This window comes from Anser cygnoides, chromosome 3 (assembly GCF_040182565.1).
Source record: "Anser cygnoides isolate HZ-2024a breed goose chromosome 3, Taihu_goose_T2T_genome, whole genome shotgun sequence".
Taxonomy (NCBI): domain Eukaryota; kingdom Metazoa; phylum Chordata; class Aves; order Anseriformes; family Anatidae; genus Anser; species Anser cygnoides.
The window spans coordinates 71,673,477-71,700,465 of NC_089875.1; positions in this window are offsets into that span (position 1 = coordinate 71,673,477).

The window sequence follows — 26,989 nt, forward strand, 5'->3', positions numbered from 1 at the left end:
CTGTCTGCATACATGATTTGATTCATGTTTGAAGTTCTGACCTTAGAATGAGAAACTAGAATAAGTATGGTGGGGGAAAAAAAAAAAAAAAGATAAGTTGATATGTTTTGACACAGAAAACTCTCTTCTGCTATGCCACAACCTGAAGTTTGTCCTTCTCCCCATTGCCATAGCTTTTACAACTCATAACCATAAAGATGTTCTGATTTGTGAGCTGACTTAATAACCCTGGGGGAAATGTCACAAATCACAAAAGAAGTCTAAACCAGTTCAAGATCATTTTGCCAATCATTTTGCTATACAGACAAAACAGAAATCTCATGAATCTCAACAAAGTAGTAGGGAGAAAATTCTGGGCTGGATCAAGTTCATGATGCTATGCTCTCTATTTTGGGGCTTTCCTGAAGTAAAAAGGGATCAAGTTCATGATGCTATGCTCTCTATTTTGGGGCTTTCCTGAAGTAAAAGCCTTTTGCATGTACTATACTGCAAAGAAGAACCTAAATCCAGGACTCACCCCTCCAGAAGAATGTTTTCATTAGCAGAGGCCATGAACTGTGTTCTCCACTAGGCTGCCAAATTTGTCCAACCTTTAGCAGGAAGATAAAAGGTAAATCCAATCCAGTGGTGCATTTCGTCCACTTCTGATGGGGCTTTCCTGTTCAGAAAAGGAGGACCAAAAACTCCAGTCACCCACTGTCTAATCTGTTAAGTCAAGCAAATGAAGTGTCTTCTCTCTGGTTTTCCTCAGGTACATAAGCACGTAAATGGATTTTTATCCATCAATTCCAGTCCCAACAAGTGACAAAGAAACACAGGCCAGCACTTCAGTCTGAGAAAGAAATGCAGAACATCCTGTGAGGATGCTGTGAACGTGCTGTGATGTTCCTTTTTGCAGGCATAGGATTTCCACTCTTGGTATGCTGAGCATCATAAATCCCACTATAAAGCTCTTACCTTCATTTGTTGCCTTGCTCAGCACTGTGAATTACACAAGGAGTGCAAGATGTCTCAATGTATTGATTGCCAGATTGGACATAGACCCCTCAGTGAATTTGACAGGTCAAAGCATAAAATCTAATTTTGTTTCAGGGAAGCTATATATCTTTTTCCACTTCAAGACATTTGAAGAAATTTAATGTATTGTGAGAAAATTAGTCTAGGTTCTGAAATCCATTGGCAGGGATCTTTAGTTACAGCAATGATGGTGACAGAACTTGAATTAGCAGGTCTGTCTTATGCAAGGTAATATATATAACCACAGGACAATTCAGTATTTATGCTAAGAATCTGTTACTCTTGTACATGATGACAAGCAGTGTTGTTTATCATGTCAAGCGCTTGGTACATCTTATACTTTGGAAAAGCATGACTTTGTTTCAAATGCAACCTTATAATTACAGTGGTTTGTTTTGTGTTCTTGAGTTGAACTTTATGTTTAATGTCTTTGCATCCTCTCTGAGTCAAGGTTTTCAGAGGAAAAGCATTAATGTTTTTGAAATTTTTTACCTTTAAAACGCAGACAAGTGGCCAGGGATTGAAGAGAGATATTGCAAAATAAATTAAAAACTGATTGAAAGAAGAAACAAACAAACAAACAAAAAACACAAAATACCCACAACAATATACTGTCAGTCAGGTATATTTAATGGTCTGGAAGTTATTTGGCTCCTTCTGAGTACAAGGGTAGCTATCTGTATAGGATTACTAGCGGTTTTGTCTAAGTATATAAGTATTAGTCTTTGTCTATTTTTATTCATTTCTGATTGTCTGAGTTAGTGGGTACTAATTTCACGGGTAGCTAAAGTTCAATTTAAAAGCACTTAAGTGTACACTTAGCAGTAAGCACTTGTGTATTGCCATTGGTTATATCAAAGGAATTATATGAATATTTAAAACTGAGATTATTTTCTGTTCAACTTTGCTGAATGGTGCCAAATTTTGCATGATCAAGCTTCAATTCAGCAGAATCACTGTTATTCAACAAAACAGAGAGCAATGTGCATAATTGAAAATAAGTTCTGGAATTTCCCTGACACAAAATTAGTCGACTTTATAAAACTATGTTTTTCACTGATCAATTTTTAAAAGTAATTTAAAGCATCCAAAGTCTATGGAGGCTTACATCAGTATTCTGGACCCATTTTAAATCTGCCTTATACTGACCATCCTTATGTCAAAGTACAGAGCATTTTGAATTTTGACATTAGAATTGTGCCGTGAGAGTATGTAATAAAGATGTCAGAATCAAGACTTGAGGAAGTATTGTTGAGTCTGTTCTCAGCACAATTGCCATAAGCAATCATGAATTCGCAGCATTTTCAAAAAAAAATACATTTTAAGTATGACACAAAGTCCAGCCAAACCACTGAAATATTTCATTTTGATTTGAGTGGTTATTGCCCATACTTAGGTAGATAATAATTTAGGAAATTAAAAAATAAATAAATAAAAATAAATGAAATGAAATGAAATGAAATGAAATAAAATAAAATAAAATAAAATAATAAAATAAAATAAAATAAAATAATAAAATAAAATAAAATAAAACAAAACAAAACAAAACAAAATAAAATAAAATAAAATAAAATAGAATAAAATAAAATAAAATAAAATAAAAACTCTTTTAAAACAAATTGTTATAGATTTTCTATGTCTTGATGATAATTGGCTGCCCAAAACTGTTAGCATAACACCATGAAACTTTTGCTAACCACTACCGCTGCTCTTATCATTTCTGGAAACTTGGTGCATTTTCCTTTCTTCTTTACAAAATATTTCTGATAATTGAATCAAGCAGACTAGGAAGCATTTCATGTTTGTTTAATCAGGCTTTTTTTTTTTTTTCTGATGAGATTCAATAATAACTTTGTATTTGTGACATCAAAAAGTGAAACGAAACACACCCCATAAGGCTGAGGCTTAGATATGAGCTCAGTCAGAAGATAGTCTTCTTTTCACACACCAAATTGCTGGAATTTTTTCACATTATGATAAAACAAGATGATTTCAATATTGCAACACTAGATGTCATCACATCATGGTACAACATGGTGAAGTGATATTTAAACTCTTACCAGAGTAAGGATGAGTAAGTTATTCAAAATAAATAACTTATTCACTGGATTTTTTTTTTTTTCCCATGAAATATTCAAAAGCAGATTACAAAGGTCTGAAGTGTATTCTGGTCCAAAAATAGTCTGCCAGTTTCTTCATGTTTTGTACCCTATCACATAATTATGAACTGTTCATTGTGAACTTCAAGATTCAGTTATTGATTAAAGAGTGTTACTTCTGTTTCTAATTTATTTAACGATAGCATAAACTGGCGAACAATAAAGACAAATGAAAATCAAAGTTGACAGAAATGGAAGTCTGCTACTAAATTAAAATTTCCAGTAGAATTTTAATTTCCATTAAAAATATTTCAAATATATATTAATATACATTTATATTAATTTATGCTAGTTATTTGGCTTTCTGTAAAATATTATTTAAAACAGAAATAACAAATTTCCTTGAAATCAACTTCTACCAGTACAGTAAAAAAAAAAAAAAAAAGAAAAAAAGATTTTTTTAATGAATAATGAATTCCTAATAATTATCATCCTTCAGGTTTGCACTTTTCAGTACAACTGAATTCCATAACTTATGCTTTCCTGCATACATGCTCATCTGACTTTGTTAGAAATGACCTTGTTTATGCTGGGCCTTAACTAAGCCTTGTATCAAGCTGCTGCAAATTCAGGTCTCCTCTCTTTAAGTTTTACTACATGATAATGTGAAAAATGCAGTGCCTTTTGTAAATTATTTCTGAGGATGAGCTCAGGTCACACCACTGATCTGCAATCCCTGGAACAGCGTTTACCAGCTTCTTTCTTCAGCTGTGCTAACTTTGCAATACATTTTGGTCTAGAAAATAGGATGCCACTTTCTGGTGCTCAGTCTGCTTAATAATAGTTGAATAATTATTATTTTAAAATTCTCTCCCACTCAGAACCATACTTTCCTGTACTTTGAAAGCACGGGAAATCTCCAGAGATTTTCAGCTACCTTTCCTCTCTTCGCACTCTCCCTCTCTTCTCTACCACTTCATGTTCTTGCATAGGGAACTAAAAAGGGAAAATTCTTAGTTCCATAATTTTAGGTAAATCCATTGAAAAGAGATTTTAATCCCAATAAATCAAAGATTGGAAGGAAAATTTACAAAATTATTGTAGCAATTTAAAGGCAACTATATGTGCTTCCTTTCCAGTTCAGTTAGTTAGGTATTTAAATCTTCTGAAATGGATTTGCAAATACTGAAATGGCCATTAATTCAGCATTTTGTCCCATATCTTTCACACACACAAAAAAAATGTAATGATAGCTTGAGAAAAGGAAACTGGACCTTGGACTAATAACAACAGCATTACATAGCAAGGCTCATCCCATACGTTTCTAATGTTAGCCTGATTTGCACCAAATATTGTTCTGCATGACAGACTGAGAAACAATCTCAGCCTAGACCAGACCATAATGGTTGGGGTGCTTTCCAGGTAGGCCCCTGATTTCTTGGATGATGTATCTACCAACTCCTCTTCCTGTTTTAGAAGAAAAATGAAATTAACCTTCTCAAATGCAGATGCCTGAAGCATGAGAAAAAAAAAAAAAAGGACACAGACAAAGCAGAGATTTTGAATGCCTTCTTCACCTCTGTCTTCAACACCAATGATGGGCTCTAGAACTGTTGGAGCCCTGAGTTGGAGGACCATGACTGTGGGCAATAAACTCCCAGCCAACCCCAAACTTGTGTGGGATTTGCTGTTCCACCTGGATGCACATAAGTCTATGTTGCCCAATAGTATTCAACCCAGGGTACTCAGAGAACTGGCTGATGTTATTGCAAGACCTCTCAATTATTTTTCAGTAGTCTTGGGAATCTGGAGAGGTCCCAGTTGACTGGAAGCTGGCAAACGTTCCAATTTTCAAGAAGGTCAAGAAAGAAGACTCTGGTAATTACAGATCTGCACTTCAGTGCCTGATAAAATTATGGGGATTATTCTGGGAGTTATTGAAAAATATTTGAAGAACAATAAGGTCACAACCAAGACGGGTTCACAAGGAGAAAGTCCTGTTTAACAAACTTAATTTCCTTTTATGACAAGGTCGCCCATCTAGTTGACCCAGTTGATGTAATCTTTTTGGATTTCAGCAAAGCTTTCAATACTGTTTCTTACAATATCTTTCTGGACAAAATGTCTAGTATACAGTCAGACAAATAAATATTACAATGGATGAACAATTGGATGGTGTGTTGGGCTCAAAGAGTTATAGTAAATGGGTTGGCAGCCAGTCTCTAGTGGGGTTCCCCAGAGCTCCATTTATGTTTTCATAAATTACTTAGATGCAGGGCTCGAATGCATACTAAATAAGTTTGCAGACTAAATTGGGAAGAGCTGTTGACTCCCCCAGAAGTTAGGCCTGTCAAAGAGGTCTTGACACTAATTAGCAGGATGGACAATCAGCAACTTCATGAAGTTTAACAAGATCAAATGCTGTATTCTGCACCTGGAATAGGGCAACTCCATCTATGCAACGTATAGACGGGGGGATGAGAGGTTGGAGAGCAGCCCTGTGGAAATGACTTGGGGAGTTCTGGTTGACTGCAAGTTGAATATGTGTCAACAGTGTGCCCTGGCAGCTAAAAGGGCAAACTGTATCCTGAGGTGCATCAGGCATAGTATTGCTAGCTGGTCAAGGGAAGGGATTGTTCTGCTCTACCCCACGCTGGTGTAGCCTCAGCTCGTACTGGGTATAATATTGGGCATCACAATATAAGGACAAAAAACTACTAGAGCATGTCCAAAAAAGGGTTATGAAGATAATGAAATATCTAGAAGGCAAGATGTATGAGGATTGGCTGAAGTCACTTTGTTCAGCCCCAAGAAGAGCAGACTGAGGGGAAGCCTCATGGTGGCCTACAGCTTCCTCACAAGGGGAGTGGAGGGGCAGGCCCTGAACTCTGTTCTCTGGTGCCAGTGACAGGACTCAAAGGACTGACATAAAGCTGTGACAGGGGAGAGTCAGGCTGGATGTTAGGAAAAGGTTCTTCAGTGAGAGGGTGGTAGGGCACTCGAACAGGCTCCCCAGGGCAGTGGTCATGGCAGAGAGCCTGCTGGAGTTCAAAATGTATTTGGACAATGCTCTCAGACATATGGTCTGATTTTTGGGTGGTACTCTGTGGAGCTGTGAGTTGGACTTGATGATCATTGTGGGTACCTTCCAACTCAAGATATTCTATGATTTTATGAAATTCAGATTGTGAATCTTAGTCTCAGTCAGGGAAGACTTCAGGGAAGGCTTCTACTTTGCAAATATTCAGAAGACCTTGCAGCAGAAGCTAATGTGAAGTATATGCTTAATGCTATTATTCCATTATTATCAGTAGAGAAATGGGAATATACAACTGAGAAAGTTCACTGCCTCTTTCTAACAACATCTCCTATCCAGCCAAAAGACAAGATGAAAAAGAATCTGCTTAATTATTTTTAGCAAGCCATATATTCCTTTATACTTTCATAAAATTTCAATTAAAGGAATATATTTTTACTAATTCACCTGCTACTGGAAGTCACTTAATAAACATTTTATTCAAAAATGAATAGAGAAAGTATGTTAGCTGCTTGATGTTTTCATGATTTGACACCTGATTGCCTAAATCCTTTAGATTTGTTATTCCAGTAACCATTTATGAAGCTGCATATAAATAATGTATTTAAAATCTTACAATTTCAGGAATTCAAAATCATGCTATTTATGGCTCTTCAAAATGCAAACCTTTGTTACCAGTCATCACAGAGGGGAATAATTGTCTTTATGGTCATCAGGTATGAAAGGTAGTTCTCTCACTACTGCTCTAAAAAGAGAAGAAAAACACCATTTTATCAGACTGAAATTTATACTTTACTGCAATAACAATTTGTAACTATCTGCCATTAAACTCTTCTTATGTCTTTGAGCTTTGACAGATTTTTGGAAAACTGGATGACAGTCATATGAACTCTTAAAATAGTAGCTGAAGGATGAGGAAAAATATAGAGCCCAATCCTGCCATGGAAACTGTGTGGGTGCAAGGCTATTACAATTCATCTCTGTCTGCAAGACACTAACACTGGAAGAAAGGAGAAAAGAATTGATTCAAAGAAAGAAATTCTTACTCATGATAAAATTTAGAATGATAGCCAGCTTTTGTAGGAACCTTATGTTGGAAATATAAGAGAATACCTTCATAAGTGCTTCTGCTCACACTGTTATTGTATGTACAGACTTAGCCCTCCAGGAGTTTCCAGTCTGATTGCATTTCATGCACTGTTTCAGCTTTACAGCTATCATTTTAGTCAAGCAGAAAAATCCTTTTATTGTGTATTTAACTATTTTTATATTACAATATTGAAATATCATAAAACATTCCTATAATGATTGTTTCACCTGCTTTCTCACAGGGAATTTAGTGGATGACAAATTTATAGATGCAGTTGTGTTGAATTTATTACTATTATTTAATAAGCATCTGCTGATGGGTTTTGATTTCACCTATGAGTCCTTTACCTTGGAAGAGCTGAGATCATATATGGCTCCTGTCATTTGCCAGTGAAAGGAGTGTGAAGAGGACGGTGTTACTAAATGCCAGAAAACAGAATTCTGAGAGACATTATTTACATGCATATAAGGGCTACTCTTGTTGTATTTCAGTATTGAATCAGACATGGGGTTAAAAGCACTATGTAACATAATTTTGAATGCAGTGAACAAGAGTCGACATCAATATTGTCATATTTTTATTAAGTGTCTGTGAAATAATAGAAGCTGAATTATTTAGTTGTTTATATAAGAAAGGAAAGATCTTTTGATTCAGAACTGCTAGTTTTTCTCTTAGAGCTAATCTATAAATGAAAACTATTTTCTTGCAATACATTTTTGAGGAAAAAAAATTGACCATTTTTAATATTTTAGATCAATTTTAAATTGATTTTACTTACTCTTTTGTGGATTAAGTTATTAATATACTGATATTAATATTAGTATATTTAATATGCTAATTAAGGATATATTAATATACTGTTATCCAATTGCTCTTATTCTACATGTTTTTAACACATACATTTGTGTTTTCTTCTTGGGAATATGGTGCATAACCTTTTCAAGACTCTTGCTATACAGCTTGCTCTCCAGGGAAAAAAGGGCAATACTGAGTATGCATCATGTATACATATGTAAGGCACACATATGTAAGGTAAAAAATAGTAACTGTATTGCATGAAGTAATTTTATGTTTTACAGTGGTACTAATCCACCTTTTTAAAGACAGTAAGCCATTATTTATTCTTTTACTTATTTCCACTGTGGTAATGGAATCTAGCCCACCCTAATTACAACATTAGAAATAGGCTATCACAGTTTTCCTCATTTCATTCTCTGGAAAACCTTTCATTAGCTGCTTGAGAGTTACTGTGTAGCTCCTTTCACTGATAGGTTTCCACACATGTTCTACCAATAATGTGGGATGATATGATCTAGGACAAGAAAGCCATTATTACCCAACTATTTAAGAGTGTTTAGTAGCGTTTTTATTCTTCCTTTCTGAGAAGAATATAAGTATTATCCTTTGCCACAAAGGGTCAGCTATTCCTCAAGGGGAAAAAAGATCCAGGTTAAACAGGGCAGCTTTAAACTTTAGCATTCCAATGAAGGTATGCTAGGTCAGTGAACAACTTGCCCTATAATATTCCTTCTTATATTGCTCATACGATTTGAACTCAATAGAGATAAAGAAATAAAATAAATTATATAATAATTCAAAAATCTGAGTAAATAGCAGGTAGGAAAATTAAGATGTAGCCTTATGTAAATATCAAAGAGAATAACTTCCCAAGGCATATTCAGAACTATGTAAAACCTCCAAGAGTAGCATACAGAAAACCCTATAGAAAGGAAAACAGACAAACAAAAACAAAACAAAACAAAACAAAGCAAAAAAACAAACAAACAAAAAAAAAAAAACAAAAAACAAACCAACAAACAAAAAAGATGGTTGACATAAACTGTAAGAAGATAGTGCTGACTTCTCACTGACCTTTCTCCAAGTGGAGCTAAGAAGAAAGGAAGAAAGTTAAGATTTCTGCAGCTCTCATATTAATGGTGTGTGAATGTAGTGGTAGTGGCTGTAGCAGTAAATAACTTACCCTGCTACTATGAACATGAGATGAATCCTGCTCTGTACTGTGGAAAAGAATAAGTAAGCAGGTTAAATATACAACAGAATGCAACAACGATATTGAAATGAAAGACATTAACACTGACTTCTCGTAAGGACAAAACTGAATGTTCCATACTTTCTTTCTTCTTTTCCTATTCTTTACTTTCCCTATTTGTTTTTGTTATCAATGTAAGACTGATGGTCAATTAAATGTTTTGAGATTCTGGGATGGAAGAATTTCTAACACTATTGCTAAAAGAGATCTAATCCTTAATTGGAATATTCTTCATTTCTTATTCTATGATAAAAAGAAAATAAAAAATGTTCAGGCCTACTATTGTATCTCTAGTCAAGGTTGATATGAGCAATATGTGTAGATTTATACAAAGAGTAAGTGATTTATAAAGAAAATGAGAATAAGTCTCATGAAGAAGGTGTGGCTCACCACCTTTTGGGTGTCATTGGTCAGAAGTGGGTATACTTTTAGTCGATGTTATATAGTAAGTATGAGATGCGAGAACGTGCCTCAGTCAAACTCCATGTTCTGTGTCTCATTTTCTGTTTCTTGCTTCTTAAACATTTTCCTTCTGGATCAGATGAGTTTCAGCCACTGCCTGCCTCTCACTTTCAGGGTTGTTTTGTGGCTAACAGAATAGATTCAGTAAACTCCGAGGCTGATATATTCATTCTGTACTTGTGCCATAGATTATTCATCTTTACAACTAGACCAACTGTCTGATGGAGTAGCAATAAAGACATCAACTCACGTTGAATGTTCCTGCTAAGTTAATGAGACTAAAAAAAAGATATCAGCTAGCAGTGGTTTTGTCTTTCCCTTTGCCCGATAATATTAAGGAACAGTTTCTGAACTCTGTGGGAGCTTACACTACAAAGCAGCACCTTGCACAGCTCATACAGAGCCATGTTGTCTGTTGATGTAATCACCATGCCTGAACTAATTAAGCTCAGAATGACATTTTCTATATAAGACAACTGCAAAGTTCCATAAAGACCAAACTACAACAGATCAGAAAACCTCTTGGCCTAAATGTCTTTTCATATACAAGGACAGATCTGTCCCACTTTTCTGAAGCATAGGAAATGCATTTTTTCCTTCCAGCTCTGAGAAAAAAAATTAGAACAATGCAATCTGTGCAAGCTGACTTGTGATATGAAGGGAACTATCATTTAGGAATGTCATATTCTTAGTTTACTCTTTGTCCTTACATGACAACAAAGTATGGCATGGGCATTTAAAATGCACAGGGATGGTGGGAGATTTTAATATTTTAAGACATAAAATCATTAATTTTGCAAAAAGTAGAGGCTGAAGGGAAATTATCATTTAAAAAAAATAAAAAATAAAAAAATAGCAGTGTCTATGTGAAAAAACTACTGGGCATTTGCTCTTCCACCGTGTCAGTTTGACTGTTCATCAGTCGTCTGGGCTGCTTGCACTGATGCAAGAAAGGGACTTTGTAACAGCCTAGAAAGGGAACATGAGTAAGCAATGCTTGAATTATAGACTAGGTTGGTAATACACAGTAAAGTAAAATAAACAAGCAAACAAACAAAAAACAGCATTCATATATACACAGGTATATACATTTGTTTATGCAGAAGTAGGAATAAAATCACTTCTCAGCTGATTCCTTACCAATGCATTATTCCACAGTGGAAATAATACAATTTTAAGACCTTAAATTTTCTTACAAATGTTACCCAAATAAATTTTAGAGAAGAGAGAAGGGAACTCATGGAAAGTCTATATTTTTAAGTGATATCAGATAAAACTAAGTACAACAGTTTTCATGTAACATTACCATTATTGAAATGATTTTGGTTTTAGTTGGTTGGACAGTTTTCTTCTTCTTCTGGCATTTTCAAGGAAAGGAGGAGAGGAGGGGAGGGGAGGGGAAGGGGAGGGGAGGGGAGGGGAGGGGAGGGGAGGGGAGGGGAGGGGAGGGGAGAAAGGAAAATTGTATATTGCGACATGACCTGGTGACTTATAAAAAATATAAATCAAAATATTTTTGATTACTTCACAAGAGTTTCTGGAAGTGCTTCATAGATCTACCGTTCAGATGAGGGACAATAACAGTGGAAGAAAAAAAAAAAGAATCAAAAGACTCAGAATGAAATATCTAAAAAGGGAGGGGGGAGGGGTGGAGAGAAGAAGAGAAAAAATCAAGGAGACATTATTTTTGTTGTTGGAGGTGTTTGTTTTTTGTTTTATGGTGGAAGGAGATCAGCCCATGAATCTATTAGATACTGAAGTGTTATCAAAGGTAGACTGAAATACATTTTCGGGCCTACCTCTTTTATATAACTCTTGCACAGTATTAGCTTGAACTAAGAAAAACTTTTTCCAAAGAAGAATCTTATTCCAAAAGCATATTTCAAATATGCATGGTCTAACATTTCAAATCAGTTTTTGTTTGTTTGTTTGTTTGTTTTAATTTTATTACTTACTAGTTTATTTTTTGCAAATATCATTACTTAGTAAACCTCTATTTTAGCTTTCAGACTAACCTGAGCCAGCTCTGATGGTCTTATTCAATATCTTTATTGACAATATTAAGAATAAAACTTGTTTGCAAACTGTTGTATGTAACAATTCATAATTAATGATGCAGGTCAGCTAAGTTACACTGTATTCTCTCTCACTCTCATAAGCATGATGGAATAATTTAAAACCAGAGTCAGCAATCTTTGGTGCCTGGTTGCAATTAGATTCTGAGTCTTCTGGGTTGCAGATCCTGCATGTTACAGGTGAGAGGGTCTCTCAGCCTTTACCAATCATAAAGCAGCACGGTCACTCATTCTATGCAATTTGTCCAGATGCCTTCTTACAGATTTCTGAGTTTATTTAAACTTTTATTTCTATCTAAATAAATGATAAAACTGTTTACAACATAGGGAACTGAGAATTCACAAATATGTATTTTACATAAGGAACATGAATGAATATTTAGAAAGAAATGTAACTGAGCAGTATAGATGCAGGTAATACAAGAAAAACCTTACTGTGGATTCTCTTTGCTCCCAGTATTTTGCCATCTTTTGGTCCTCACAGAAAACCCCCTCCAATGTAACAGCCCTTCCACCCCTGGATCTACAAGTTATGTGATAGTGCAAGCTATCCACTAGTTTCCTTCAGTGACTGGTATTTTTTAAGGGAGTGTCAGTAACTGGTGATGGGGGTTGTGCACATGGAAATACAGACTATACATAGTCTGCTTTGGCCTCTTGTCACATTATTTTTATTTTATCTTTTTGTGTGTATGTGTTCATATAAGATCACTGAAGAGGTTTAGACTAAGACTGTCAGAGAAATTTCTGTTTCAAGGGAGGATGCTAGATATAAGAAATAATTAGGATGTAAGAAAACTAAATCAAAACAGACTAATTTGCAAAGCACCAACCTTAGCTGTCAAATGGTGGCCTACACTGAATCATCTCTGAACCACTCTCTTTGAAGTTCACCACAGAGAGAAGTAATAGACTGTTAAAGGAATTTTGATTTAGCCAAGGATATGCTGCTCTGCTGGTGACTGCTATCTGATAAGCAGTAAATCTGCACTACACTTCAAGTTGTGGGTTCCTACTTTCAATCAGATGAGGTCATCCTATACGCAAGTGTTGTGGGTTAACCCTGGCAGACAGCTCAGCCCCACACAGCTACTTGCTCACGGCCCCTAGGTGAGATGGGGGAGAGAATCAGAAAAATAAAAGTGCTTGGTCTCATGGGTTGAGACCAAGACAGTTCACTAAGCAAAGAAAAAGCCACACACAAGCACAGCAGAACAAGGAATCCATTTGCTGCTTCCTATCAGCAGACAGGGGTTCAGCCACTTCCAGGAGAGCAGGGCTCACCCTGCAGCACGGCTCCTTGGGAAGACAAACGCCATCACCCCAACATCCCCTCTGCCTCCTCCTTTCCCCCAGCTGCTATTGCTGAGCACGGTGCCACACGGTGTGGGACATCCCTGTGGGCAGCCTGGGCCAGCTGTCCTGGCCGTGTCCCCTCCCAGCTCCTGGGGCACCCCCAGCCTCCTCGCTGGCCGGGCAGCACCAGGAGCAGGAGAGGCCTTGGTTCAGTGTGAGAACTGCTCTGCGATACCTGAAACATCTGTCTGTTATCACCCCTATTTTCATCACAAATCTAAAACACAGCATTGTGTGAGCCTCTACAAAGAAAATTAACTCTGTCCCAGCCAAAGCCATGACACTAAGTCACTTTATATCTCTCCTCTCAGATACTGTGACACTCTTCACCACAAAGCCACCAGATTTGTATTTCCTTTATTAATCCTGGAAATTGTTGGGGAGGACACAGAGGCACACCCTGTAAGAAGGAATTTTAATTTCAATACTTTGTTGCATGCGCAGTATTACAAAATAAGTTTAAAGATCTATCTATTCTAGGATTACTCTTAGCAGAGACTGACAACAGAAGATTTCACCTTACCTATCCAAAAAGAAGTAACTAAATTGAAAGTAGTTTAAATTCCTATGAACACTTGGAAAAAATAACTAGAATACAGTGATTTTACTGGCTTTCTGCCAAGATGAGGAAAATAGTTAATATGTTTACACTAGAACCAAAAACATTTTCATCATTTGTGTAATTCAAAATTATCTTGATAAACTATTCCATGGACTTAGTAAAAAAAGCACACACTTTAGTGAAAAAGTAACTGAAATTTCAACTGAGATATCAAAAAGAAAGTTAGGATGTCTGTATTTTAAAGTAATGTTGTGTTAACTTCTCTGTGGTCAGTTCTAAGAAATGTATCAATAAGAAGAGGTTCAATTCTGTAAGTCAAGGGTTTAAAAACAAAATCAGCCCTGATTTTGGCTTTGTAACTAGAAAACAAACAAACAAACAAAAAACTAAACTGAGTTTTCTTTTCAAATTAAAACATGACAGACTGTCTTGCGTCTGTAGATATTCATATGCATTTTTATCATGGTCCTTTTAGACCAGCCTTGCAGAATATATGCAGTGCATGTATCAATGTAGAGGCTTTTCTATCTTGTCTAAAGTGATAAAAGGATCAAATATGGTATCGTTAAAAATCACAATATGGAAAATATATATATATGTATAGCAGTAAAAGTGCTTAATTTAATATGATTTGCTGCTATTGTAACATATTTGAAACTCGTTCATGTCAAACCTGACATAGAAAACAAATTTTCTTGGGCCAGATTGGTCAAATGCTCTAGATATGTTCAGCCCTTGAATGCAGTGGATACTTTGGACAAAAAATATTTTCATACAGAAATCACAAACAGAGGGAATCTTGATCTGACAAAGCATCTAAAATCTCATTTTAATTCTATGTTGTTTGCATAATAAACCTGGAAATTACATTTCAGGAGTCATAGAACATTTCCTGGGAGATATCAGAAAAGATGAGCTCTTGAACACTTTTGATGTGATAATTTCTTTATATTTTCAGTAGTTTAAGCTTTTCCATGCTACACTATCTTCCTCTCATATATAACTTGCTCTTCATTATAAGACACTTTGGAAAAAAAAGCTCTTCCATTTTTATGGGGTAAATGGGAAGAAAATACATCTCAATTAGTGAAACCTCACTGTAAACTACAGCTTTGGAATAAATGGTTAAATTGTCATAACCAAATATGTACATGACACACGATTTGTTTTACACAATTTCTTAGTGAAATGTTTTGAAAACGGCTTTCTGATTAAAAAAAAAAAAAAGTGTTTATTATCCTAGACCATTTTAAATTAATAAATATCACAAAAACTGTTGTTGTTGTTGTTGTTGTTGTTTTAACTTATATTTATTAATTTAAAATGGTCTAGGATATTGCTAAACATTTCAGCATTTATGTGAAGAAATGTTAAGGGAAACTTTTCCATCAAAAACCCCCAAAGTTTCAGAGTCAATGAAATGAGGGTGAAATTTCATTGCCATACCTATATACCAAAATAGTTCCCTATTGACTGAAGTAGAACTATACTATTAACATACTGTAATGAAAAGGTAATTGATTGATAAGGGGCCTATTACAATTAATTTTCAAGACTGTTCGTCTTGCCCTAACATACATACTCATGATAAATACCTGCATGAGATGAAAGGAGTTTTAAATTATTTGTTGGTAAGTTCCTGTAAATTTTATAGGACCTAACAGAAGCTCTTGGAAAATTTTACATTGAGTTTTATATTTACATACATATATATTATTTGTTTTATTTTACAGTGATCTGGATGCCAATAAGTTGTCCAAGCTGGAAAGAAGCTTTCAAGTAATTTTTTGGGATAAAGATTGTACTGTGTTACGTTACATGTGGCAGTACTGTGATATGTTGATATGGTAAGAGAATATTTGCATAGGACAGATGCTTATCACAGCTTTCAACCTGCTTTCAGTATCTCCAGTCTTGCTACTTTCACTTTTCGCTGCAATATAGCTCAATATACCAAGTTGTCAGTGCATTTTTCTTTCCTCCTTCCTCTGATTTGCTCCTACAAGCTTTCAAGGAATATCAGTGAATTAGAAGGGTTCCTATGAAATAATTATTAAGATGTGTTCACAGCAAGATATTTTCTTTTTAGCTACTGTAGTAATATTTCCCTGGCACATTCCAACTTAGCAGTCAGATATTCCATTCAAATAATTATCAGTGAATTTTCTACAGCAAAATAATTTAAAGGCTTGAGTTTATTTACATCAGTCTGCAAGAATCCTGTGTCCAACCCATAAAAGACATCACACTATATAATCATTTTCGCATTTCAATCTTCTCTTCAGTTCTAGAATGCATGCTTGGAAGGTTATGAATTTATTTTTTTTTATGAAGAATGATTTTTATGACCTCAACTGCGCATCAGCCAGTTACCTTTTAACATTTTACAAGTCACAGGCAGTTTTCTCCATTTCTATACCATCAACATTTGTCTGACATGTTGCATAGTTCATCTGGATCTCTCTGATTTATATAGGTTTTAGGTACCTGAATTCAGAGTGCTTTCTGCTTCTTTAACTGCCTTGATCATAGACTGAAGCTCTTTTACAGGTAATCCTGTGCACATCAAACTACCAGCACATTGGATGCTATTTTTTATTGTCCTGAAGAAAAATAGCATGCTATAATAAAGTTAATTATTTTTCTTAGTCTCTTCCATAGTTTATCTCTGGAGATTGGTTGGCAAGACGTTTTCCCATAATTATTTTGCTTATTTCATTTCAGACAGTTAGAGGCACTGCGTTATCCTATACATGTACCATCAGCACTTCTCAATGGAAATCTATGCTTATACTAAGTAAAATGGTTGAGCCTTTGGTTATTAAAAAAAAAAAAAAAATTAAAAAGACAATTTATTTCATGCTGCATTGTAGTGGGAGAAAAGAAGCATGGAGAAAATGAGAACTCATCCAAGATGAGTGTTTGGAAAAACACTTCTAAAATGTAAACATTTTACTTTTTCTTACACTACCATCTACAAGTTAACATAAAACTTGGTTACAGCTTGCTCACTAGTCTTTTTCTGTCCCTGCTCTAGAAATGCATCTTAACAAATAAGTTGATATAGGTAACAGGTGTAATTATTTTAGTCATATCTGAAAAGATATGTTTGTGTGATAAAATTAATCCTCAGAATCAGGAACTAAGTAATTTAAATTTTAATAAATGTAACTGTAGCTAATCTGTAAGTATCTTCACAAACACAAAATGCTAGAGGGTAGGTAGAGGGAAGTGTTTGGGATGTATAGTTAATGTATAAATTGTACAGAAAATGTGACACCTTCCATATCACTGGTCCTTCTTTTAAACCCTTATTACTATTCCTGAGCAGTTTGCTGAACAAGACTTTCTGCAAGAGCTCTCTTTTGAAGATTAAAATTGTATAAAAACTTTACTGAGCAATGATAAAATTAAACAGCATCTGCTAAAACAAAGCAATATTTGCAAATGTGTGTAGTAAAACTTGAATTAATAACACTCCATTTCCCTGTAAATCTTATAATTAAGAACCAGAAGTGTTAGATGAAACCTAGTTTAATCCTTATCTCACTGCTTCAGACTTCACAGCTTTGAAATAATGCATTATTATATCTAAAACCAACCCATTATTTGTCCTCATTAAACTACTGCTGGAGTAATCAGTGATCAAAATGCTTACATTGACCAAAAGTACAAAAAAATCTCAAGATTTGATCAGAAATACTGTTTACTTGTTTTCATGGGACATTTTTAGATAACTGCACTTTTTTCTTCCCTATGTAAATTATGTAATTAACTGAAGTCCAGGTTATGGGAAACAAACAAACAAATAAAAATGAAAATAAAATAAAATGGAGGGAACAAAATGGGCATCTTGAAGAACTTGATGTCCAGCTGATATTTTCGTCTTAGTGTTACCACAGAGTCTTGCACTTTCCATCCAGACTCTGGCTCATACTCTGTTCTCACTTTAGTTAGACTTGGGACTGTTTCTCCCACAATTTACATCTTCTAGACCTATTAGACCAGCACAAGTATTCAGCAAGCCATTTGTTGTGGTTTAACCCGGCTGGCAGCTAAACACCACACAGCCGTTCGCTCACCCTCCCCCCTCCCTCTCTGGGATGGGGGAGAGAAACGGGAAAGTGAAGCCGGTGAGTTGAGATAAAGACAGTTTATTAAGACAGGAATATAATAATAACAATAATAATAATAATAGTGATAATGATAATAGTATTAACAATAATAATGTGTAAGAAAACAAGTGATGCACAATGCAATTGCTCACCACCCGCTGACCGATGCCCAGCCTATCCCCGAGCAGCTGGCCCCCCCACCCCGGCCAGCCACCCCTATATATTGTTTAGCATGACGTCAGATGGTATGGAATACCCCTTTGGCCAGTTTGGGTCAGCTGTCCTGGGACTGTCCCCTCCCAGCTCCTGCTGCACCCCCAGCCTGCTCGTTGGCAGGACAGAGTGAGAAGCCGAAAAGTCCTTGGCCTGGTGCAAACACTGCTCTGCAACAATTAAAACATCAGCATGTTATCAGCGCTCTTCTCATCCTAATCCAAAACATAGCACCCTACCAGCTACTATGAGGGAAAATTAACTCTGTCCTAACTGGAACCAGGACACCATTGATAATGGACTGTCAGCTTCACTTTTAAGTTTGGTGTAAAGATTCGAAAGTCTATTGACCTTTACGATGTCACTTTTAGGATGTTTTCATTTCAAGAGGACACATAATACGTCATGCTATTGCATGGGGTGTTGCACAAGCTGTGAAAAAAAAAAAAAAAGATATTCACCTTGTTTTAAGACATTTCTCCATTCACTCAAAATTCAAGATCCTCATTGGCAGGAAGGGAGAGTCAGAATGGCAAAGCACTTGTGTATTATCCTCTTTTAAGCAGATATTTTTAATGACAACTTCTCTGTTTATGTTAGTACTTGTGCTTTGCATGTTACTTGTATTTACTGTTCAGTTGGAGGATCCTAGTAAGGTTTATGGACTTTTTATTAAAGATATTTGGATCATGCCCTGCAGAACACTAAAACACCTACTTAATGCTAAGTAGCATTGACTATATGGCCACATTTAAAGCCTTATAAAACTTATGTGTTTCTGTAACTTGTTTTGTTGTATCAACACCTTAATTCAGTTTCAAATATGTATAACTACTCTTTATAGCAGCCGGTTGTTGATGATTTCTATAGAAAAACAGATCCTCAAATGAAATATATTCTAACAGTCCAACCTGTCAAACAGCACCAGTGAAATCAATGAAGCTACGCTGACTGAGAATTTGGTCCAGGAATAATAGACGATAAAACTACAAAACCACAATTCATAAGTATTCTAGATAGTCAGGCACATAATAGTAATCACTGGTATATGCACATCTGGGAATGAATAGGAAAGAAATAACAAATCATCTGGAAACATTTTTATGGAAAGTGCTTACTCAGGAAAAATGAGGTTTACAGTAAGTCAAGCAAAAAATAAATCCACGTGAAAAGAGACATGTGGGTAGGTAAGGAAACAGCCTTTTTTGGTTTTAGTCTGACAGCAACAACTTTAAACACAGTTTGAATGTTAAGGAGTATACTTTTTGATCTCAAGGAACAAGATGGAGTTTCCCGATTCTAGCCAAGAGGGCAGTAACACAGCTGAGCAGAAAGCTCCTTGGGATCCAAGCAGGAGAAGCCAAATGTTTGTCACAGGGTGGTGCCCTGCCACATGTCCTTGGGCATGAACTCTCTGCATAAGCTGTTTGAATCTGTCTGATTAATGGTACAGACCCAATCCTAAAATGGTGTAAACTCACTGAAGCCAGTGATAAGGAAAAATTATAATCCTTTGATTCAGTTGCATATGTTATTATTTCTTCATTGTGTTTTTGCTTTGCAGTTAAGAATGTGTGTGTCCTACAAGTAGGGAGCATGTATTAAAGCACTAAAACCTAGTTACAGGATCTAGCAGCCCTTACAGCTTCTTGAGTTATAGTCCCTGTTCCCTCACCTGCACTGTCACCAAATTCAGGTAAAGCCAAATACAGGCTTTACAGAAGCAACACTTCAGCCTGAAGTGATAGTCCACCATGACAGGGAGCAATCTGGGTGGGTTAATATAACTGCTCAGTAGGATTTTAGACATTTTAGAAAACCTTGCTTGTGCTCTAGCTACCACTTCAGAAGGCACTGAGTATCCTACAGGTTCTGTGTCATACCTTCTAGCTGTCTGGGTACCTTAGACACATTCAGGAGTCTACACATTAAGGTAATGTTTCAGGTAAGAGACAAACCTCAATCCCAAAGCTTAGGACTCTTCAGTGAAATCTCTTTGCTTTTCGTGACATGAAGTGTCACTAAGAAAAATAAGCATAACTTCTGGTTCAGCCTTTGATGAAATATTTGCAGGCTCCAGACTATGTAGTGTTTTTAGATAAAATTAGTATCTCAAACCATACTGGTAGTCAGTAAATATTGTATTTAATAGAGAAATATGTCCCTACTACACAAAATAGGCAGAACCAAGAGCCTTACAAAATCACCTAGATTATCACACTAACATTTAGGTGGAGTTGCCGAAAGCTCTGTTTTATTATAGATCTGAAATAAAAGTCTGCCATGCACAAACGCGGCACAAATAAAAGAATGTATCGGTACTCCTGGGCACTAAGTATATGAGGTAATTAATTGTAATTATCTCTGTTACAGTTTAAAAGCTTTTCATGGGCAGGGAAGTGTATGTTTAGAATCTGGCAATATTCACAGAATCATCACTTAAATTCATTTATCATTAATAATGGTATTAGAAAAGTTTATCTGTTAAATTGAGCATGAAAGAGAGAAGCAAATTCCAACAACATTCACTTTTTTAACTATTGTGATTTTATGGCTCTAAACAGTTTCAGTTTGTTGACCTTCAGATCTTCTCCCAGACATGATGCATTTCATCTTACAGATGGCTTTTTCAGTATCCCTTAAGAAGCACTATCTTATAAAGTTGAACTGTACCTCAAGACTCTGTGAATAATATTTGCATTTATGTCAATAGCATAATATTTTCCACAACTGAACATTTCATTCTGCATGGATATATATATCTTTTTAATTGCTGGTGATCTATTAAAATGTCTGATGTTCATCTGAAACGTCTTAGTATCAGTTTGTAGAGTCAGTTACAATCACTGCTTCACAACCTGTAATATAAAGCTGTTGGACTCACAACTAATGGAAGTCCTTATCTAGGAGAGGAAACAAATGCAGACCAATGTGAGATGAGAATTCAGTCGAGTGATGTCTTTCTAACTACTGACTTTGCCAAGTACATAGTAAACCTCCTATAAGCCACCAAAATGACAATTGGGAAAACGGTCAGGAATGTGAGATACAACAAAACTTATTTTTCCATCTTCCATATACATTGTTGACATTAACATTTAAGTGGATACCACACTTCAGTAAGTTTAGTCCACGTCATTAATCACAGTAGAGCCTGATGGGTGTCTGGCACTCCTCCAAGAGACAGGAGAGTGAGAACATTTTATGCCTGTACTCTATTTACCCACACTCAATTAAGGCAGTGAAACCACTTCACCTCAGGTGCTACGACACCACACAGTTTTTACGGAGTCCACCCTCGAAAGGAAATCTTTCCCACTAGAACTCCTAGCTTGAGTAATGTCAGTACGTTTGTGTAAGTGGCCATACAGTTATGCCTTAGAAAAGAGGCTGATTCTCCTCAGCCTCCAGAGTCACCCCAGAGGACTGGAAAAAATGGAGGAAGCAAGAGACAGTGTGGAAATCATAAGCCTTCTTCCCAAGAGCAGCGCTCCATATATTAATGTCTCGTTATTTGCTCACCCTCTTAGCTAATGCTTTTTATTGCTAACATTTTAATTCAATAATTAGCAAGGAAAATACTCTCAAAGGCCAGATCTTTTTTACAGTGTTTCCACTTTATAGAATTACATTTTGTCTCAGTAAGCTGAAGAGATAAAGGTTCCTCCCATTCGTGCCCCCTTGCTCTCCCTACACACCAGCACCATGTTTGGTATGATGGAGTGGTGTTGCTAGGCAGCATTTCTGGGGACGTCAGTCATGAAACTTCACAGCCACTGCTTTCTGGCTGAACTTACAATAAAACTAGTTTTTGTTGGTACACATTTCCAGCTATTGCTGCATCTCCAAAGAGTACCAGAGATAACAGGAGTCCATCAAGCAACATGTCGGGTGAACTTGCTAATGCAGGCAGTGTTCAGGTGAAGATATCCTCCACTCCTTTGTCTTTACAAAGTACATCACTCATCATATAAAAATGCTCCTGAGTGTTTGAAAAACAACAAATTAAAAGCAAAAGTGCCAATTTGCTGTACAAATCTTACAGTTTAGCTTTATAAGAAGTATCCATCACATCTCAGCCATCTGCAGAAAAGAAAACGTGAGCCACTTTGCGCCAGCCATCAGACAAGCTTTTCTGTCATGCACATCAATCTGACTTTTTTTTTTTTTTTTTTTTTTTTCTGACACTCTTGTGTCTCTGTCAGTATCGGTCTCTGTTTATCTGCTGTGATCCTGAACTTCCTGCACTGTGTGCAAGTCTGCATGAAAGATCATAGATTTCGCTCCTGCTTTGGGCTGACCTACATTACCAAAAAGATTAGACAGACCAAAATACAGTCTTTAAGTTTCTGGGACACGTCTGAACAACAATTAACTTCATGAAGATGAACATACATTAGCACAAGCTCCAGTTCTTGTCAGTCTGCTCTCCACGCAGAGGCTCTGAAGTAGTGGTGTCACTGAGGGGCATGCACACCGCTTTCTGATCTTCTGCCGAGTGATATTTGACTGGTGATGGCTTGCCTTTTAACAGCTTTAGAAAATAACAGCACAACAATCCTGTCAATGCTGTTTTATTTACCCCCAAAAGGGACCCATTCCCCGTTGGAAGTAAGTAAATAAATAAACAAACTCCAGTTAGATAACGATCAAAACCTAGATGACAGTTCAGCTCTTTTGTGCAACACAGATGAGAAACAATAGGTTCTTGCAATGCAAGCTCTACTTACTATAACCCATTTGAATACCTAATGCTCATTATTGATGCAATTAATGAAAAATTACAGGTTAAATTATAGATGGGACTCCCCAAAACTCATCTGTGGGAATAAACTATGTCCTTTCTAGGGAATACTTAATGACAGTAAGAGCTGGGATTCAACTCCAGGTTCAGTCACCTACATGAGGTGTGTATATAAAGGAGGTCTTCACACATGCTAGATGTCTAAGCTCCTTACACAGTCATGGAGATCTAGTAAACCTAGGCCACAGAGCCTAGGGAATTCCTGAGTTCCGTATAAAGTGGACACCTGCATTTAGACAGCCAAACAGCTCTCAATAATCACATTAAGAGGCATAATTAACACCCATTATTTGTTTGTTTGCTTGTTTGTTTCAAGCAGAAAGTTTTTAGGAGTTTCAATGATGGAATACAGACACAGGATGATACAGAAAAGGAAAAAGAAGGCAAAGTGTGATCACATGATTATTTTTGGAATTTATTTTTGAGTTTTACAAAATTTATTAATGACACAATTGCTGTCAGTCAGGAAATTATACATTTAAAATTCAATGACAATGATTCAATAAAGAAAGCATAGGATAAGATACATAGGAAATACTAATAAACAGCTACAAATTTATAAACACCTTTCTGTAATTAATCCCAAGACCCATACACAACTACACCCATGCTTACAGAATCACATGCCCTCTCCATAGCCTTATCTATATGGCAATCTTTCACTGAAACTAACTAGTTATGACTTTGTTCCTGGACCACCTAGACCGTATGATCCTACTGAACTGTTCCACACAAAAGGCACCCCGACCCTTCAGCATTCACAACCCTGTCACTTAGAGAGTACAACTTAGCACTCACAAGTTCCAGATAGGTCAGTACAAGGAAATGGTGAAACTCAAAATGGGAAGAAGTGCCTCTGACAGTGTGCCAACATTGCCCCCAAGTCTGGTGTCCACCTCAGATCTGCTGTCAGGTGTCTCTTTGGCACCAGAGATTATATTAGGGGACACATGCAGGCAGCACAGCTGAGTTCACAGCTGGTAGACCTGTCACCATCCTTCATGCATAAGATCAGCCCTCCCATTCTCTTAATTTCCAAGATGCCTCTCTTCCCCTTCTCCAGTTGCATGCACACACTGACATCTTTACCTTTTTTTTTTTCTAGACAAGAACCCTGCCCAAGGAAGTGAGGTAGATAACAAGTTTTAGTTCAGAAACAAAACAAAACAAACACACAAAAAACACAAATACACCACACAGTTGTTGTACAGGTCATCCAGGTCATCTCTGACATCTTAAAAATGCAGTTTCTGAGGGCACCCTTGACTACAGCAAATGAACTATCAGAGTCCCAGTGCTAGACAGTCTGTATTTAAGATCCTACTTTGAAAAGTTCATTGAAACTTTGTTCATTGATCCCACACATTTGACATTTCTTCATTGCCTTGCTTCTGGTGTTTAATACACTTTGCTGGTTCCATCAATGTGGCATCTGACAGCAACTGGTAGACAGCAACTGTATCTCACCCAGTTTAGGGAGAAGCGCAGCTCTTTGGATCCTTCTTTCTCTCACGTTCACAAAACACCCTTTGGCAAACCCTCCTTCCTCCTCTCATAACTTTGAGGTCTAACTGAACATGTTAGGCCATAGAGACACTTCTCCACTCCTTTTAGTCCACAACACATTGAAGAGTGGGCTTTCTTAAACAAAGACCTGCCAGTCTATTCCCTAGCTGGTATTCAAAGATTACAATTTTAACCAGTGATATTCCAATGTCCCTGTAAAAGTCCCAATGTTGTGTGCTCCTGTTCGTGGGCGTCCTTAGGGAACTGTTCAGAGGGCTACTCCTCACCAACACATTGAGATCTTCTTTGTATTAGGGCTTCAGGTCAGCTTTCCTAGGACCAGATCCAGCTGTGAAGTGCACAGAGGGGCTGGTAACTATCAGTCCCCAAGGGCAAATCTTTGTCCACTTCATCATACAGCCTGCAGCAAACTCACTGTTTCTCTTCAAGACAGTCTGACTAGAAATGGATGGAGAGCCTTAATGGTTCTACTACCTTTAGACAGGTGGATGCTCATATGTTACAGCAAGGCATCCTAACACGTATTTTGACGAGTGTGTAAATTATTCTGTAGCTAGAAGTAGCATACTCCCACTACTGCTTTCTGAGGCTTTCTAAAGAGCAAAGCATTTAGTCCAAGTTTTTAAAATCACTGACTGAATTATGGTAACTGTTATTTGGATTTGCTCTCCCTTATACTTTTTCCATTTGGGTAGTGGCTAGACAAAATAAATAAATAAAAATAAAATTCAAAGCCATCCTCTGTTTCTTCACCTAGTAATAATACCACATCACTTCATATTGTTTCCACTTACTGTACCACTCACCATATTGTTGCTGAAATAAACACACTTACATCATTATAAAAGTTGAAAAGTATTCAGAATGGAAAAAAAATAAAATAAATCAATCAGTTGAACCAGATGATTCTTGTTTTTCACTCAGAGAAGAGCACAGAACTTTAAATTACCCTGCAAAAGAAAAATTAAGATGGTAAGAAAGTGTCAGCAACCAGAAGAGAGAAGATTGTAATAACAAAAAGCTTGAGAAATACTGATGTTAATGTAGCACTATTAAAATTTAATAAATGAGACAAAACTTCAATTTCCCTATAGAAACAATCTAACATATAGGGTGTTTGTCATTAGGGGTTGCCAATCTCTCATAGATATGACCGAACTCCTGTGAAACAGAAAGGCTACAGAATATTGCTTAAGGGGAACACCTGGGAACCCAGCTGCTGTCCTGACAGGGAATAGGACAAGAGGAATGTGTTATGAGACTTTGGTTGGAGGAGCTCCCACTCAAAACAGAGGGATGAAGGCATGAACAGGGAACAGCACGCAGTGAAAGTAAACAGGGAAGGAAAAAAATTGTGTTAAGAAAAAAAAATGAACTTTTCCACTGATGTTAAGAATTGAGATTTTTTAACTTGCCTTGATTTCCTTTGAAATCCTTATTTCTTACTTACTATATACTAAACTTACTATATTTGTGTATGGTTTTAGAAGACACTGTTTTGATTCTATATTTTCTGTGCTTTAAAGCCTTAAAGGACTGTCTTGGTTTGTAGCAGTGTGTTTGGGAAGAGATAATAGGAAATATGAAACAAATAATTATCTCTTGTGTATCCCCAGTTGCAATAGCATGTGATCACTATCTTAACTACATTTGTCAGAGTTTATCGATGACAGATCACGGGCATGATAAATTTTCAAGGCCTGTGTTAGAACACTGTGGGCTATGTGGCTGATAGTCCTCACCCCCAAGGAACAGAACAGATAAGGTTGTGCAAATATGTGTGATATGAACCAAGGTAAAGTCAACATATTTACCAGATTGTAAATGTGTACTGGATTGTGTGAAAATTATTCTTTGATCTTGGAGATGTGGGGCTATACAATACTATTGTATTCAATTAAATTTCAGAACAGAGCTATAAAGAAAAGAAATGATACACAAACACTGGTTGCAAACTTAAAAACAGAGCATCTGAAGAACATATGTTTTTAGGCTGCAAAATCACATCCATCAACCAGAAGAGGTTTTAAGTCTTGTTTTAAAGTAATATTCTAAAAAGGTAGCAGCCAGCATAAATATATATATACTAATAAATAATAACAATAATAAAGCCCTTAGAAATATCATCTGAAAAAAATAAAATAAAATAAAAAAATAAATAGTACCCATAAATTTACCATGTAGACACTGCAGATCCCTAAACAGGAATTTTGATTATAATAAATGATTAACCATTATTAGAAATACAATCTGGTAGCCAGACGGTCTTTTTATGTAGTGCACATGCCAAGGTGTGATCTGAGCACTGAAGCCATCCAAATACTATCTCTAGACACAGTTTGTCTAAGGATGACATTTCTGACTATAATGGAAAATTTGTAGATGACAGCACACAAAAGAATTAGTGATATTTCTTTTAATACAAAAAGGAAAATAGATAATTTTATCTGAGTTTAAATTCAAAAATATGAAACTTATATATTTGATGAAAATACTTGAGTAAACCCAACCGCTCCAGTTCAGATTCGAGTCTTTTGAATTTCTGTAGAACTTGCTTGTCAAATTTGCAACTATATAAATAG